Below are 16,664 nucleotides of genomic sequence, written 5' to 3'. Positions count from 1 at the left end.
GTGCCATGGCGGAGTTCATGAGCTAGTTGGATTCATCGATGGTGTGCACATGGCGGTGATGATCCAAACGAATCCATTATGTAAGTAATGATAATCATGTCTTCCGAATCTATTAGCGATCATGTTCTCTCTTTCGATTTTGTTCTTCTCTTTGGGTTTGCTTCATCTTAGATCTATTATCGAGATAGATCGCTTAGCATGATCTTGTAGTCATGGTGGCTAGAGGTTCATGGCGGAACTACCAAAGGGGGTTCGACTTGCTTCAGGGTATTTCATCCAAAAGGGTGGCGTCGTGATAGGCCGTTGCCATAGAGTAGGCGGAGTATCGAGGGATCGGATTGGAGATTTTGGGTTTAAAGATGCTTTTGATTGAGATGCATGATTTATTTGCTCGTTAGCTTGAACTACAACTAGATGATGATAGGCCTAGTCATATCTTTGGTTTTGCTGTGATTAAGCCTATGTTCATCGATGAGATCAACCTTTACATATCACTCATATCTATTAAAGGTTTACCCTTTATATGCAATCAATGCTTCATGTTAGGATAGATCCATTAGATTAGATGGAAAACCTTAGGTAGTTCTTTGTCGATCCACAGATTGATAAACCTTGGGGGAATACTCTAAGGGAAAAGCTACACAAACCGTGCGCTTGCGGTACACAAATCAGGGCGCTAAGGAGCATCAACACTAGTATCCTTCAAATGAGGCATGGGCTATTCAAAAAAAAAGAAGAGAAGAAAGATGGCATGCCCAAGAAGCATGACCCAAAAAAAAAGAGAGAGAAAAATTGGACACGTCAAGGTCCAAGAAAACTATATATATATATATATATATATATATATATATATATATATATATATATATATATATATATATATATATATATATATATATATATACATATATATATATATATAGCCATGTCCTCATACTATCCAAATAAAGGAGAGGGAGATTCATAAAAGGAATATTCATCCCATCATCCACCTTCCACATATGTATACGGTCTTGATCAGCTTGTTTGATTAGTTATCTCCATGGATATGTTGTTTGATTTTGCAATACATGTGACACAAGTGCATGCTTCCATTTCCCTACCTTGAGCTCCACACAAGCTATCTTTAGAAGTAGGGTGAAAAGAGGCAATGCCTTGGTGAGGATATATATATACACACTAAGCGACATGAGAGATCCTATGGAGAAGTAAAGCTATGGTTGGCCTTTGCAAAAATATTTTCAAAACCCCAATCATATAGCAGGAAAGTGGAGGAGACTGAAGTCAACACCGTTCCGCTCTTCAACTTCCCAAACAATTCATGGTAGACACATCAAAATTCACAGGTAAGGGTGAAGTTTAGAATAATCTATATGCAGGTACCATATCATATGAAGTCGGGTCCGCCTTAGTTCTTGCCTTTACTCGAGGACGAGAAAAGAACTAAGTGTGGGGAATCTTGATGACGCTCGCTAACAACTCACTTCAGCTATCATCTTAAGCCTAAAATTATGAGAATAAAGTCTCATACCTGCTGATGTTATCCAGAAAGAGCCAATTCCATGTTTCCTCTTAGAAATATTACTATATCGGAATTCGAGCAGAAATGCAGGTAAAACAGGCTTCAAGCATCAAGATACAAACCCGACCATCAGAGCAAGCTATCAACTCCTGCATGAGCGTATGCAAGACGATCATCAACACTAGTGGTAGGAGTCAGTACTAACAAATTCCACAAAGTGTTGGTATACATTTATTTACAGGTTGCTTATGCTTAGAAATGAGAGGAGAATGCAGCCCATAAGCAAGGTGACACGTCATCGATCCGAGACAACACCTTTCTCGATGAATCAGATGCATTCACGAGGATCTACATGCCCACCAAAGCTACCAAACTAACTTAAGACATGCCCTCACCCATATACATAACATGGGAGCCCACCTAGCAGTCATCTGACCGAAGACCGGGCCAAACAGGCCCAGCCCACGATCGGCCGACCAGCCAGGTCGGCCGACCTAGGGGTGATGGCCCATGGGCCCCACCGACTTGCAGATGACATGTGGCAATGTGCTATTGGTCCTCCATGGAGTTTGGGTCGGTTCTTGGGCAAATGACTAGTAGCTCCCCCCTATATATATGAGGGGAGGGGGTCCAAATGAAGACACACACCACACTCATCACAGTACACCTTCTCTTGAGTTCTCACTTGAGTGAGAGTTGTCTTAGGGAGTTAGGAGTAGAGGTACTCAGGAGGGGCACCGGTAACGGCGCTCTTCTCCAATTTGTACCTCCACACGAGAGTGAGGAGTTGGGGGATGTGCCGGGCTTGTCAGCGCTCTTCTCCGCTCATACCTCGACGGATGCTTATTCAGCTGTAAGTGTTTGAGACTTTCTTATTTAGAATTAGAGTTTAGATTGCAAGTTATCATCTCTACCTTATATTAGATGATGTGTATGCTTAGCGAGTAGCATCTGACTCTAGAGTTGGGCTCCGGATAGAAAAGGATAACCCTGTATGCCTCTAGAGTTAGTAGGGAAAGGCGTAGACATGGTGTCTAGGCTGAACTATACCACTCAGTTGTCCGATAGTCCCACGGTTTGTGGAGGTAGTCGGCAGGTGGTGACAGCCCTGTTCGAGCCCTAGTAATCCTCCATGTTCGGATATTGGATAGAGCACTATTACTAGAGCTATCGGCTTGTATAAGCCGATCGAAATCGGTAGCTCGAAATATAACAGTGATGCGATCTCTTCTTATAAACATAGATTCTAAATCTTAGTCCTCTCTATCCTATCCTTCCTACACCAGTGTGTGTGTCCTTGGACAGCCTGAACCCGTAGATAGTGTACTCACATTCCTAGTGGATACAATACCCTGGAATACTCTTGGGTGAAAGCTACAACGGTATCCGTGCGCTTGCGGATTTTATTCGTGACGTTACAAAGCATGTATCAAGAACTCCTGTTAGCATATTCTTAAACATATTCAAGTATTTGAAATGTATGCACATGTTTAGAAACGCTAAAGGGAGGAAACAAGTGAGGTAGTGCAAACTCAGGAGTCGGAGCGGGAGATGCTCGTGACGTGTGAATGTGGTCGTGAATGTGTAGCATCATGGCATCTCCCCCCACACTTGTTTTCGACCTGCTCATCGATCATAGACAAAACAAATGAAATATGAAAGATAAAGGGGCTCTGCCGGCATTAACACTGGGGAGCCAAAGTTCACAATCCTGAATGAATCAAATAAAAGTGGAATGGACTATACTGAACTAAAACTAAACAAAATGACTAAGACTAGCGCCCAAACTAAACTAATGGTAACAACCCTTCTTAGGAGGTGACTCCTAATAGAGGTCCTTGTGACCCGTAGCATCAAACAAGCACTTCATCTTAGCACTCAACCCACGATGCAGAAGATGGAGGTCATCTTGAAGCTCCTCCACCTCGATCTTCCTCTCTGCAAGCCGGTCCTCGACACACCTGTTCTCCAGGTGCAGCTGCTGGACCATCGCGGTGAGGTCAGCGATGGTGGATCCCTCTGAAGTGGTGTTGTCTTTAGGCTTTGCAGGCAATGACTGGGATCTGGTCTTCTTCAGTGATGGACTTGCAGCTGCGCTCCTCCTTTGAGTGTCCGGAGTCTGGGTCGGGGTCGCCCCCTGTGCAGACTCTGAAGCGCTCCTCTGTGGCACGGGGGCTGTCCGCGCAAACTGAGGCAGCACGGGTGATCCTGTTGCTGCTCCATTTTGAAGTGCTGCTGTACGATCGGCCTTGATGGGGCCAGAGCTTCCTTGGATGGCCTTCCGTATGGGCTCCGCACGCGTGCCCTGGATCTTGCGATCTTGAGAGGCGAGGGGGAGCGTGCAGCGGAGCGGTGGCGCTGGATGTCGCGCCCCCTGGTCGGCCGACCAGGCAGGTCGGCCCACCGGAGGGTGGCGCCCACCGGCCCTCCGCTGCTCCCCTCGGCTGGGACCATTGCCAAGGGCTGCACAAAGGTCACCTTGTCTTCCGTCATCACTTTAGTGGCAAAATTTGGGGTATTGATCGCTAGTGGATTTGCTGGATGAGTTGTGGCCGGTGTGGTGGCTACTGTTTTGGGATCTCCTTTGCCGGCCATGGGTTGAAGATGGTGGGATGCTAGTGGTAGGTACTGGAGGTTTTGAGGAATAGATGGAAACAAGGTGGAGGGTTTAGGTTTACTGAAGAGAGGATGAGAGGTACGAGAACTCCTTTTTCTCTTTGCGAACGATGTCGCCCCTCGCAGAATTGGGCTCTAGGTGGGTCAAGGAGGCCGTGCACCGAAGCAGGGCCTCACTGGAGCTGGCCCAGGTTCGGCCGACCAGGTGGGTCGGCCGACCAAGGCTGGGCCCCAGTTTGTGCTGGTCAGCAGGTGGGGTCAGGTGTACCAGAGGTAAAATGGGCCCACCTGCCCTTTTGGCCTATATGGCTCTTATTTAGATATAAGCACATGATCAACTAAGTTAATCACGTCTATCTCTTCATCAAGAGCTTAATTATGGTCTAGGAAAAGCTTGAGTCATTGACTGTTTACCTTATAGGCATTACCATCGTCATCTTGTATCGTGAAGGCTTCATGAGGTGATGTGTCGATGACGTGGTACGGTCCTTGCCATTTGCTTCGTAGCTTCCCATGACCAAATAGCTTGACCCTGCAATTGAAAAGTAATACCTTGTCTCCGGGGTTGAAGTTCTTAGGCTTCAACCGCTTATCATGCCATCTCTTGGTTCTTTCTTTGTAGATCGAGGCACTATGATAAGCTTTGTCTCTCCATTCCTCTAGTTCCGAGATCTGACGCCTCCGATACTCTTCGGCTAGTTTAAGATCCATGTTCCATTTCCGGATAGCCCAGTGTGCACTATGCTCCAGCTCTATAGGTAAGTGGCAAGTTTCGCTATAGACAAGCTGATAGGGTGACATTCCAATGGGTGTCTTGTATGCTGTATGGTATGCCCAAAGTGCATCCGGTAATTTCAGCTTCCATTCCCTCCCCATCTCATTCACGGTCTTCTACAAAACGTTCTTGATTTGTTTGTTGGATGTTTCTGCTTGATCGCTGGTCTGAGGGTGATATGGAGTCGCGATGTTGTGCCTTGTCCCTAGCTCCTTGAGAAAGTTCCGGAAGGCCGAGTCAATGAAGTGTGACCCTCCGTCCCTGATTACCATCCGTGGTGTGCCAAACGTTGGAAAAATAATCTCATGGAACATCTTACGGGCATGCGTTGCATCTGCGACTCTGCATGGCATGGCTTCGACCCATTTGGAGACGTAGTCTACGATGACCAAGATATACTCGCATCCTTGGGATCTTACAAAAGGTCCTATGTAGTCAATACCCCAGACATCAAAAAGTTCGACTTGAAGATTGTAGTTCAGGGGCATTGCGTTGCGAGCTGTGATCCCTCCATGCCTCTAGCAGTTTGGGCATCTTCGGATGAAGTTCTTTGTATCTTCATATATAGATGGCCAATAGAAACCGCTCTGCCAGATCTTCGCTTGAGTACAAAATACACCATAGTGACCTCCATATGGTGCTGCATGGCATTTTTCTATGATATTTTGTCCTTCTGCCGTAGGTACACAACGTCTGAGTAACCCATCTGCACAAACTTGGTACAGATATGGTGCATCCCATAGGTGGCGTCTGCTCTCATGAACTAGCTTCTTTTTGCTCTCCCCTGGGGCTATATACCCCGAAACCATGAAGTTCACAATATTCGCATGACAGGGGGTGCGAAGCTGTTACCTTGAGGAGCATATCATCCCGTAGGAAGTCATTTTGTGACAATCCAAGTTTTATGGGCTAGAACCACCTAGTTAAAATATAGCCTTTATGTTTATGTTTATTTAAAAATTTAAACCATGATTGCCATAGCAAGGGTATTTTTGTAATTTTGGAAAAATGTAGGGTCCTTTTTTTCTAAAAATGGTTTTTATTGGGGAGTGAACACAAATTTTGTAAGGGGTTAAAGTGCATATCTTGTTTTCATTTTTTTAACATCATAAAAAGGTATATTTTATACTTAGGATTACCCTTGAAAATTTAAAATTTAAGTTGTGTTCTTTTGCATTTAAAACAATTGACGGATTTCAAAATAGTTTCAAATCCTTTGACCTAGTGAGTTTTTACCCAACGTGAAAGTTGTAGATCTTGCAAAGTTACACAACTTTCATGTTGAACACTTTTTTATTTGAACCCTAGATCAATGAGAAATATTACTTTTTAGTTAGGCCCCTGAGATTTTGGAAAATCACAAAACCACCCCTGCCTTACCCTTTCTTCTTCCTTCCTCTGCTGAAACAGGGGCGCCGCCGCTCGCCGCAGGTTTGTCCCACCGCCGGTCCTCTCCGCGCGCCAGCTGCCGAGCCACCGCCTTGGCTGCCCCACTCGTCGCACCTCCCTTCCCTGGGCCACACGCCAGCACTGCACTGCCCTCCTCCCCGTTTAACACGCCGCCCCGCGCCACAGCTGTAACACCCTAATTTAAATTTCCTATTTAATAATAAATTTAATTGGTTTTATTTAATTTTCTATGGTTTATATGCTTAGCCTTGCATTTAATTTAATTTTCTTTCACAAGGAATTAAAAAATTTTCTAAGTTTAAACTTGTTTGTGCATTCATGCTGGTGCATAAGTTTTATTTGGTTTGAGAGCATAGGGTTTGAATTCAAATTTGGTTTGAATTCAAATAGATTTGAGTTAGTTGAAAAGGAAAAGAGAAAGGAAAACCAGTTAGCAGCCCAGCCGGCCCACTCCCTCCTTTCCTCAGCCCGCGACCCCCTCTGCCCGACGCCGGCCCAATCCGCTTCCCCCGCGGCCCAGCTCCCTCCCGCTCGCCCACCACGCTCAGCCCAGCCCCCTCCCGCTCGCCCTCCACGCTTAGCCCAGCAGCTACTGCTCGCCCGCTCGCGCGTGCGGCCCCGCTGACAAGGCTGGCCCACGCATCAGCCGCGCCCTCCCCGCTCAGGCCGTGAGCACCGTTGCTCACCCGCTTGCTAACGCGCTGGCCCCACCACTCAGTCCCGTCTTCCCTGCGCAGCAACGCGCTCCCGTGATCCCCGCCGGGATCCCGCCGCGTAAGACCCGGGCACACACGCCCAAAATCCCCGGCACCCCTCCTTTTAATGCCCCGCGCCCCCCTCTACACCTCACCTCGCCCCCGCAGCCGCCGCGAACCCTAGCTCCGCCGCCTCGCCGAGCTCCACTGCGCAGAAGCACTGCGCCACCGCGGACCCGCTACTCCACCGCGCCACAACCCCGGCGAGCTACCCCAGGAGCTTCGCTGTGAAGCCAGGAGCATCACAGGACCATCCATTCCCTACCTCGGCCCGTGCACACGCCGAGATTGCTCGCAAAGCCGCCGCCGTAGGTGAGTCCAATCGTGAGCAACTACTCACCGCCGTGGAACCTCGGGCCGCCCTGACCCCCCGTTGCACCCCCACAAGTCCACCAGGAGTTGAAGTATGGTATCCAAAAGCTCGGAGGGGCGCTCCATCGTCCGGACCCCGAGCCCCGCCCGTGTGCCGCCGCTTGCCATCGATGCCGGCCTCCCTACACGGCTACGCAGCTCGATTTCGAGCCTCGGTAAGCATCCACACAGCCTCCCCATCCTTTTGCACTAGATCTAGTGGCACGTAGGTCACCCCGGGGACCAGAACACCGATCGCCGGCGATGCCCAGCACATCCCCGCCGTGGCGGATGCCCCTGCACCACTGCACCGCCGCGCGCCAACCTTGCCCAGACTCGTGTTGGCCTTGTGCACATGCACGCATCCTTTTGCGCCCAGACCCGAGCCTAGTCCGGCACGAACACCGCATGCCGGCGAGCCTACGGCCGCGCAGAGCTGCCGCCGCCCTTGCACTCACCACTCCAAGCCTCCCCGAGCCTAATTTTGGCCACAGGTGGATCACGCATGGCGTGATGAGCATCTCAGACCCACACACGGTCGGTTTGACCCCCGAAGCACCGAGAACGGTGAACTCCGGCGAGTCCCCGATGAGTGCCGCCGCGGGATTTGTTGCCGGCGTCGAGCGCCGCCGCCCCAGCGCGCGAGGTGAAACCCTGGCCGCCCGATCCGCGATGGACGCGTAAGATTAGAAGCCGTGTACCGGTTGAATCTGAGCCGCCGGATCGAGATCCAATGGATCAGATCCGAAGATACCGCTTCGCCCAGGCAGTTTTTCAAAAGAGACCTTGCCTTTTTCCACAATCAACCCGCGGTCCATGCGCTTTCAAAAGTAATTGCATCTGAGTCCTGTTTTTTAACACTTTAGCCCCTGAACTTCTTGGTTATAGAACCTGCAGTCCAGCCAGCGTAGTTTTGCGTGTTAGCCCCTGGGTCTATGTGTTAATTATGTTTAGGTCCCTGGTTTTTGCGCAGAAACCCCTGGAAACTCTGTTTTTCTCGCAGTTTAGTCCCTGGACCTAGTTTTCGCTCTAGTTTTCGCGTTCTAGCTCCGTTTTAGGTGTTCTTTATGTCCACGCAATCGTTGTAACATGTAGAATAATTCTAGCTTAGTTTTGTTTGCAATTTTTATGTATTGTTGTACTGTTTCTTAGTGTTTGCTCTTGTTTGCATGTATGTGTATGTGCTGGACTTGTTTTGGTGTTGCGATCGTGAGTAGACGTTGATCCTTCGGAGGAGTACCAGTACCCGGAGCAGCCACCGTCTTCAGAGCAGTTTGAGCAGCAGGAGAACTTTGAGGAAGGCAAGTATAACATGAACACCACCTATCACCATTAAATACAATTTCATACTGCATTTTAATATTGTATGCCTATAAGGATTTCCTAGCCACATTTATGCTTTATACATATATACCTTGGGTTGCATTTTGGTTAGTGGTGCTAGGTGCTGTGCTCTCACACATGGTCCTTTTTAATTAATTTGATTAATGGTCATATGCTACTTAATGCTAGAGCGTACCCTCTGTGCTGTATGCTTGAGCGGTTTACGTCTCTTTAAAATATGTTTTGTTAGAAACTTGGTTTAGGGTGCCAGCACGGTGCTTATTAGAAACTTGGTTTAGGGGGGCAGCACGGTGCTTAGTGCTTGGTTGGCCAATCTCCATAAAGACCGGTTCATAGAGCGACAACCTGGGACAACCGCGCAACCACAAGACTGGAATGGGACGGTCTTGGCTTACTAATTAGGTCATTTTGGTTCGGGAGTAACTTACCGACGGGGCAAGAGGGGGTGACCTTCAATGGTCCCTGCGCTGCGAGGCTTGGTCTGTGTTATGTGCTTGTACCACCTCGAGGTGGGCCCCATCGTTGCGGAGCCTGAATCCTTAGCGGTTACACCTTACCAACGTGGTCCTTTGTAACGGCCTCGTAGTGCGTTTGCTAGTCATCTCACCTAAGGAAGTGTGATGAACAACTAGTGTAACTCACGACTTGTGGGTAAAGATGTGCAACCTCTACAGAGTGTAAAACTGGTATACTAGTCATGCTCATGGTTATGAGCGGCCTAGATCCTCCTTTTGATTAGTGGGGTTATCTTCCTTTGATTAGGGGGGGTTCCCCGGGTGGTTTGGTTTGGTTTGGTTCTCAGTAATTCATAATTAATTTTGATTAATTACAATATAACTGGGTTTACGGTAATTCATCAATTTGTAGTAATTAGCTTTAATAAAATTTTGCCCAGACTTAAAAGCTAATGCAGTTGAGTCAGCCAACCTTATAGCCTCATAGTTTGTGTTATACTTGTTGAGTACAAGTTGTGTACTCACACTTGCCTCCTCTACTCTTTTCCTCTTGTTCTTTTTGGGGATACTCTACTGCTGCTCAGTTCCTGGCGATGCTAAGGAGTTCACCCAGAACTACCAGGAGTACGAGGACTTCTAGGCGGTCGTCTCCCAGTCGGCGTCCCTGTGGCGCCCAGCTTCCGAGAGTTCAGTGTAACACCCTAATTCAAATTTTAATATTTAATAATAAATTTAATTGGCTTTAATTACATTTCTAAGGTTTATTGTGCTTAGTCTTGCATTTAATCTAATTTTTGTTCCACAAGTAATTAAAATTTATTTTAGGACAAATTTGTTGTTGCATTCATGCCGGTGCATTGCTCTTTTTGTTTGAGTGCTAGGGTTTTGAATTCAAATTTAAATTTGAATTGGAATAGATTTAGTTTGAGTAGTTTGAGTTAGAAAGGAAAAGGAAAGGAGGAGAAAATAGAAACCCCAACCGGGCCTAAAACTCTACTCCAACCCAACACAGCATCAGACCGGCCCGTGGCCCACTCCCCTTTTCCCAAACCCAGCCCGGCAGCCCACCCGGTCCAGCCCACACTCCTCTCCCCTTCCCTGTGCCGGCCCAGCCATCCCGCACTAAGCCAGTTGGCCCTCCTTCCCACGCCTAAGCAGCCCGACCCCTCCCATCCTTTCCAGGCGGCCCAGCTCTCCCTTCCTGCTCGGCCCGCTCCCTCCCGCGCTCAGTCTACTCCGCACCGGCCTGCCTCCGCACCCAGCGCAACGCACTGTCAACCAGCGCCCCCCCACGCGGTCCCACGCGCCAGCCCCACGCTCGCCCGTCTCCCCGCGAGCGCGTCGCCGCGCCCCGCTGACAGCCATGGCCCGCCTGTCATCCCCCACCTTCCTTCCTCCCCGCGCGCGCAACGCCCCACCGAGATACCCGGCTGGGAATCACGCCGGACTTCCATCCTGGGCGTGCACGCCAAGGACGCTTCGCCGCCCTATAAGTACCGCCCGCGGCCCTCCGCACCTCATCCCCCACGCCAGCGCCGCCCCTAACCCTAGCGCCACCGCCCTCGCATTGCTCCGCCGCGTAGGGGCTCTGCGCCGCTGTGGAGTCTCTGCTCCGCCACGCCCCGGACTCTGCAGAGCTGCGCAGCAGCCGCTTCCCATGCCCAGGATCGCCTCTGGATTCGCTGCCCCGACCACGGACCACGCCCGCGCCGGATTTATCACCAGAGCGCCACCTCGGTGAGTATGCTCCCCACTGCAATTACTTGCCGGTGGCGCATCTCCGGCCTGCCTGACCCCTGGACCACCTTCACAGCTCGACAGCGCATCGTCCCATAGGGAAAAGAAGCCCGGAGGAGCACGCCGTCATCCCCATCACCGAGCTCTACCCGTGCGCCACCGCCGGCCACCGTCGACAGCTGCCCCTGCACGGCTTCCCCGACCGACCCACACCTCGGTGAGCACTTCTTGGCGCCCCTTCACTTTTTGCGCACGCTGTAGAGGCGTATAGGCCACTCTAGTGGTCAGAATGCCATCGCCGGCGAGCTCCGCCCCTCAGAACCACCTCCGCCGCCGCGCGCGCCATCCAGCTCCCTACGGCCCCGTACAAACCATCTAGGTAGATCACCCATGCCACGCTCTAGCTACCTGACCCGATCCCAAGCCGAATCAGGGTCGGAATCGCTCGATTTCGTCGCGCCGGCGAGTCCGCCGCCGTGCTCCACCGCGAGAACAGGTCGACGGCGACCTGCGCCGCCGCCCCACGCGCCAAGCCTACCCTGGCCACCCAATCCGCAGTCTACGGCCGAGATTAGATCGGCGTACCACTGTGCCCAGAACCACCAGATCCAGATCCGATGGCCCTCATCCTTAGATACCGGTTCGGCTTGGCCTTTTTGCTAAAGAGCCCCCCAACTTCCTTTAATTCAACCCGCAATCCATCAGTGTTCAAAAGTATTTACAGTTGGGCCCAAAATCTTGCACGGACCCCCCTGAACTTTTCAATATTAGAACCCGCAGTCCTGGCCGGTCAGTTTTGCATGCTAGTCCCTGCAGCAAAGCATTAATTACATTTTAGTCCTCGGTTTTTGCCCAGAAACCCCCTGGAACTCCAGTTTTCTTACAAATAGGTCCCTCGATCTTGTTTTTGGCCTAGATTATGCGTTTTAGCTCCGTTTTAGGCGTTCTTTATATCCACGGGATCGTTGTAATGCGTAGAATAGTTTTAGACTAGTTTAGTGTGCTATTTTTATGTACTGATGTATTGTTTCTTAGCTTTTGTTAGTATTTTCTTGTATGCTTATTGTTGTGTATTATTTTTGGCCATGTGTTCGTGAGTAGACGTTGATCCATCTGAGGAGCCCCAGTACCAGTACCCGGAGCAGCCGTCTTCTGACCAGTTTAAGCAGCAATAGGAGCAGTACGAGGAAGGCAAGTATAACATGAACAACCTATCACTTTTAAATACAATTTCATACTACATTTTAATATTGTATGCCTATAAGGACTTTCCTAGCCACTTTATATCCTTTATATATCCTTTGGGTTGCATTTTGGTTAGTTGTGCTAGGTGCCGCGCTATAACACACTTGGTCCTTTTTAATTAATTTGATTAATGGTATATGCAACTTAATTCTGAGAGTGGCCCTCTGTGTGGCTTGAGTGGCTCACGTCTCGTTAAAATTGGTTTTGTTAGAAACATGGTTTAGGGGACCAGCACGGTGCTTACTGCCTGGTTGGCCACTCTCCATAAGGACCGGTTTATAGAGCGACAACCTGGGACAACAGCGCTACCACAAGACTGGAATGGGACGGTCTTGGCTTACTAATTAGGCCATTTTGGTTCGGGAGTAACTTACCGACGGGGCAAGAGGGGAGTCGAGCTTCAATGGTGCCCAGGCTACGAGGCTTGGTCTGCGTACCCCTCGAGGTGGGTACCATCGTTGCATTGCCTGAATCCTTAGCGGTTACACCTTACCAACGTGTCCTTTGTAACGGCCTCGTAGTGAGTTTGCTAGTCATCTCACCTAAGGAAGTGTGATGAACAACTAGCGTAGCTCACGACTTGTGGGTAAAGATGTGCAACCTCTGCAGAGTGTAAAACTGGTATACTAGCCGTGCTCACGGTCATGAGCAGCCCAGATCCTCCTTTTGATTAGTGGGGTTATCTCCTTCCGACGAGGGGGTGCCTCTCGGGGTTACCTTGGTGGTTTCGGTTTGGTTCTCAGTAGTAACCTAATTAATTCTGATTAATTACTGTGTAACTGGGTTTATGGTAATTCATCCACTTGTAGTAAATAGCTTTAATAAAATTTTGCCAAGACTTAAAAGCTAATGCAGTTTAGTCAGCCAACCTTAGAGCCTCATAGTTTGTGTTATACTTGTTGAGTACAAGTTGTGTACTCACTCTTGCCTATTCTACTCTTTTTCCTCTTGGGGATACTCTACTGCTGCTCAGTTCCTGCCGACGCGAGGGAGTTCGCTCAGCGCTACCAGGACTACGAGGAATTCTAGCCGTTTCATCTCCCAGTCGACGTCCCTGTGGTGCCCAGCTTCCGAGTTTCGTACTTGTACTTTACGCTTCCGCTATATCAGACATTTTGTCATTAATGTAATAAATAACATTCGTATTCGCTTTATTATATCTTTTAACGTGATATGTCTATGATATACTATTCATTCTATTGTATATATGTGTGACTTGATCCTGGCATGTATATGATTGCTCGGTTTATGTCCTTTTGTAAATCGGGTGTTACAACAGTCGAGCGCCACCTCGCCGCCGGCACAGCGGAAAACTGCCCTGCCGCTCGCGGTTTCACCTCCCCGTCGCCTGAGCTGAACCACGCGTCCCTCACAAGCCGCGTGCTCCGCTCTAGCCCCTGCTCTGCTCGCCACGTGCGCGCCACCGCTCCCGAGCTCGACATGCCGCCGGCGTGCGTGGCAAGAGCCACGGGAGCTTCCAATCCCCTTTTATTCTCTGCCAGAAGCACCAGGAGCTCATCTTCATTCTATTTCCTCACCTCCTCCTGCGCAGCTCACACCTCTCGAGACCAGAACATCACTGCCCCTCCCCTCGAGCTCCGGCGAGCACCTGCGCCGCCGTGGAACTGCCGCTCCAATATAGCTCAGGCCCATCCCAGCACACAGCTAACTTCCCTGCTCCTCCCCGAAGTTCACCGGTCCATCCATCATAGCCCAGGCACCCCAGCCCCGCCGGGACAAGCTCGCCATCGAGCTTTGCTCCGCCGCCGCCCCTGCTGACCACAGCTCTGACGTCTCCGGCCTTCTCCCACCCATCTAAGGCCACTAGAAGGTTCGTCCGGGCCCACTGGTCCACCCTAACCCTCCCTCCTTCGCCACAGGCGACAAATCTCGCCGGAATTCCGACGATCCCCTCCCTGTTCCCCTTCTTCCTCTGTTTAGGGACCCAATTGCTTTAATTCGATTAGTTTTAGGGTTCCTTTTGCAAAAAAAAAGACCGGAACCCTTTCTTGTTTGTCCTGTGAATCTTGAAAAATCATAAGAATTTGTAGAAAATCCAAAAATAGCAAACCTTTTTTACTTGAGTTCTTTAGAGATAGATCTATAAATTTGTTTTTGTGAGTTCGCACTGAATCCCTTTGGTTTGTGCTCTAGATTAAATATTAGGAAACGGGTGTTTTATTTCTATCTCATGAACCATAGCTGTGCTAGACTTTATCTATGAACCATGTAACCTATGTGCTATGTATGCTCTTGTGTAAAATTTGTCCATGAAGTTTCAGCACTTAGTTATGTCTGGAACTTTAGATTTAAATAGATCTTGATATGTTAGGGTTGTTTTTTATTTATTTTGGTAACACTGATCTTTTAGGGATAAAATCCTAATAAAATTACAGAAGTTTGGTTGATGGTTGACTAGTGCTCAGTTAAATTTGTACCTCCAGTGCTATAGTGGTTGGTTCTGTAGAAATAAATCATGTTCTAGGGCTGTTTAACTGAAATATTTCTTCTGTTAAATGATTGCCCAAGTCCAAGTGTAGTTACTTTGAAAAGTTTGTGTGACCTCGTTACCATGTTTGAGCCTGAATTTTGTTGTTAATCTCCTTTCTAAATTTAATTTTTTTTAAACATGAATTTGAATTCAAACCGTGTTACTTAGTGTAGCTAGTTTTGCTATTTTATGAAGTCATGTTTAGTGAGTTACAGAAGAGAGTACTTGACATGGTTAATCTAGATTGTTTGATTATTAGATTACAACTTTATAGTGAAGGAAAGCTATAAAGTTAGCATTTCAATAACTCAAAGTATTGCATCCCATATAGAGGCAACATCGTTAGCAGACGGAACGTACGAACTCATCCAGGAACCAGACGGGGATATTTCTGAAGCTCAGGCCAACATCGCTAAATTAACTGAAGTCCCGAACCCAGATTTTGAAGAACCAAAGTTCGGAAGAGCCAAAGGCTAATAGCTTTAGCAAAGTCACTAAAGGCAAGCCCCGGTGCATAATCCCATTATTTTAAATTATGTAACCTACTATTTCTATTTACTTGTGCATTTAAGTTATTGGAGTTAAATGAAAACCATAGCTGCATAATTCTTGGTACCTATTGATTGAACATTAGAAACAGAGTCCACATAGATGCTATGCTAAAAGGACCGGTAAAAGTTGAGTGATTGCTTGTCACTCACGAGCTCTATAGGAATTGATTGTTTACATTTTGCAATCACTATAAGGACCATGGACGGATTTGATTACAAGCTTCATGGTTGAAATCCATCTGTGTTGATAAAATTACTAAGGCCGCAGTTTGTGGTAATGTTGGTTAAGCGTTTGAAAGTACTAGCCACATGCCGTAAATATGGTACGCGATAAGCCTAGTAACTGATTGGCCCGGTAAGTGGACATACCTCCCACTCTCTTTTAGAGATAGGATTTTATTTTTGTTGCGCAACACCACGGGTGCAGGGATGTGGAGGTTCCCTGTAGTCGGGGAGAGTGGCACTGATCCATAAACTAGAATAAGAAGCAAACGGTTGCTTGGGAGTGATTCGACCGTGCTCCAAGCGTGTGTGTTAGGTTTACCCTTGCAAGGTGGAAATTCGATTCAGAATCGTCCGTTTGAAATTGAGACTGCTTGATCTCTTTGCCACATAGAGTAAGAAGTGAAACAAAGATGATACTCAATCTTGTTGGATGAAATTAAATTCTCTACCATATTTGTATAGATAGGTGCTTACCTAGAATGGCTAATTAAAATAGAATATGAAAGCTAAAACTTGAAATTAAGGACCTACTCTTTGTTACTTTTCAGCAAAAGAAACCCCAGAGCCTTCACAAGCCTTGCATGTCTAGTTAAAGGGATATTATATACCTTTAGTCGGGTCAGCCTTGCTGAGTATTAGTATACTCAGTCTTGCTTGTGACTTTGTTTTCAGGTAATTTTTTTGGGATGCTTGATGAGATTGACATCATGTACGGGCTTCATCATGATGTTATATATCGTCATTGGTTGTCGTTTTCTTTTTTGCTTTTTTTAAACTCTGAGGAACTTATCTACATTCAAATTTCTAAGGTACTCCGTTTGAAATCTCAAACTCAATTTGTAATAACATTTACTATTAAAGTTTGTCTTGTAAAATTTATTGCTGTTGTAATCTCTGGGCTCACCTTCGTGTGCGATATATTGTTTCGATCGGAAATACAGTGGTTGCATCGGTATTTTACCCGACAGACTGTCAGATTACTCCATTTGAAGTGTGTGTTAACCATTTCATCCATAAAGGTGAGGGTTAATGCACTTGAGCCGGATTAATTTAGGCGGTTTTGCCACAGCTAGTATCAGAGCTGAAACATATACACTAGAGGTTACGATGAACCTTAAAACTGCTTTTGGAATAAAAGATGTGCTCAACATAGTGTTTATAAAACTACATTGGACTCATTAAGGATT

The sequence above is a fragment of the Panicum virgatum genome, chromosome 4K, assembly GCF_016808335.1.
Source record: "Panicum virgatum strain AP13 chromosome 4K, P.virgatum_v5, whole genome shotgun sequence".
Classification (NCBI taxonomy): Eukaryota; Viridiplantae; Streptophyta; class Magnoliopsida; order Poales; family Poaceae; genus Panicum; species Panicum virgatum.
The sequence above is the reverse complement of the archived record's forward strand: the minus strand, read 5'-3'. Positions refer to the sequence as shown.